A 2708-nucleotide genomic window follows, 5' to 3' on the forward strand; every position below is an offset into this window, starting at 1 on the left:
GGATCCCATGGATTGACTTGAAACTTATATGGTGTAGACCGCCAGCAAAGTACAATAAAAGCACATTTTCAAAATTTTTCGATCACTTCTGATTTCGAAATTAGTACTTCCGGTGTTATCACTTCCGGTGAAATTGAGTTATGTCAAAAATAACATATGCATAATATTACTATCATTAATACAAAAAATTCATCCTGGAAGGTCGAAATTTTTCAAATGCTATCAATCGACCTTTGTTACAAGAAATACAATGAAAGAAACTCAAAATCGGAGGATAAACACACCCTCTACAGTAGTGTGCATGCATACAACAAAAATTCAATATTTCCATCAAATTTAAAATTTGATTACACACACGCCAAGTTTGATGAAATTTCGATAAGAAATAAGCGAGATTGTAATGCGTATGCACACAACAAAAATTCAATAAAATTTGATTATACACATACATACCAAATTTGATGAAATTTGGATAAGAAAAAATAAAGTTGGTAATGCACATATGCACTGCACAAATTCGATATTTTCCTTCAAATTATCAAATAGAATTTACAAGCATATACCAAGTTTGCAGAAATAAGAAAGTAGGGCTAGGTGATATTGGTTCAAGATGATATCATGATATTATGCATTAATATATCACGATATAGGTATATATTGCAATATTTTTTGTTCTGTATTTTACTGGTTTTTGAAACAAAATTATGATCTAGAGATTATAAATGTAACATCTCTGAAAACACCCTAGTCTTTAATATCATGAAAAAAACATCTGTTTCAAATATTAAGTACGGTAACTTGTTAAAATTATGTAGATGATCTTATCTGGACAAAAATTTGATATATCATGATAATTCTTACAATTTGGCAATATTTCGCTGTTTTTTAATCAGGCGATACTATTAACAATATAAATTCCTATACCGATATTTATCGTGATACTGATATTTATTGTGATACCGATATACAGCCCAGCCCTAGGCCGTGGCCGTGGTTCCAGGGTGCTTTTGTTACCTCTACTTGCAACAAGACACCTTTTAATCTAACCCAGAATGTCCTTATATGCACAGACTTGACATAGTATATTTCTGATAGAAATTGGGGAGAATGTAACTTTAACAGACATGGTAAACTCAGTAATTTTAGCTATACTGATGTGAAGGGCATGAACTTATCACTGAATTAAAAATCATACCACAATGTTAATCGAATGGAGTTTCGAATATTCATGTTACATAGAGATGTAGCATTCTGGAAGCTTAGAATCTCTACAGTACAAAATAGAAAGAATTATTGCTATATCTCTAATTATAGACCCCTGTAAGATTGGAAAGAGTTGTTTGACCTTAAAGATCAAAAGGTCATCAAATTGATAAATCATCACAGTACATATGAAGGTCATTCAAGGTCAAACTTTAAGAAAAAACATCAGGTCGTACAAGAAAAGCAAAACTGAAGATCAAAATTATGAATCCAAACAATTGTAGACAGACATTAAACGTATCGTTTGACATAAAACATATGCAAATCAGATTAAAAATTGCTTCTGAATAACAATTTCTGCAAAGGCCGTGGCTATTTGTACCGCAACTTTTTAAGGGAAAGGTCAACAAATGTCAAGGTCAAGTATTGGTCATCAAAATTTGAAAATGCAAACGTATAAAATTGGAAGTTGACATCAGACATCAAAATGAAGGTATTTCTTTCTAGTCAAGGTCAATAACCTTTAATCCTACAAAGGTTAAGGTCAAGGTCAAAAATGGAAAATATGAAAATTCTAAACACATCCATTTTTGAACTACAAAGCTGAAACAACTGAGCTTTTAACAAGGGCTGATGATGCCTTTGCATATGTGTTTTTAGATGTGTAGTATTATTACAGTACTTTATTTTAATGTCACATATTTCTGCATACAGCTGTATCATGATGGGTTGTCCCCTATTCAGTTTGATTAAACCCAAAGCTTTTCCACACAGTCGCTTTTCCTTTTTTGTTAGAAACTAAAATTTCATTAGCGGGCGACCATTGTTTAGGATAATTTTTGATTGTTGTAAAATGGAATTAAAACTAAAACTATTTAATTAATTAAGCTTAGGTTAAGATAGAAATTTAATATAAAAACGATAGTTACGCATAAAATATTATTCTGAGCAAATACAACATTTTCAAGATGTTAACATATAGACAAACATTATCAGTTTAACACGAACTGGCTAAATGGATGGCATATTTGTGTGCAAAGTTCCTTTTCGAACAAATGTACTCTATGCGATTTATGCTCTTGCCCTAAATTGTAGTCAACGACCTTTGACTTGATGAAGGTCAAGGTCATCAAAGGTCAGGTCACGAGACGTGAGCCTTCAAACTTCCAAGAAATTTAACAGGAAATCACAAAAAAGCAAAAGCGAAATTCAAAATTGGGCTCCTGCGATCTTGATATTTTTTTATGTTCTTTCATTTGACACTAAAATCAGTCGAATTGGATGAGCCATAATGTCTGAATAAAAATCAAAGCTTTTCAAGAAAATCGAAATGGCTATTGATATATATAGTTTCGTCGTGCTGTATTAATTACACCGGAAGTAGTTCAACCGGAAGAGAGAATCGATTTCCTGGTTTATCCGGAATTAAAGAAGTAAGAAATTTGACTGTACCATTTTGTTTACTTTCTAGATCTTTCTGTGCACATTATTTTTTAGATTAATCA

Source organism: Lottia gigantea (assembly GCF_000327385.1).
Source record: "Lottia gigantea unplaced genomic scaffold LOTGIsca_246, whole genome shotgun sequence".
NCBI classification, from domain to species: Eukaryota; Metazoa; Mollusca; class Gastropoda; family Lottiidae; genus Lottia; species Lottia gigantea.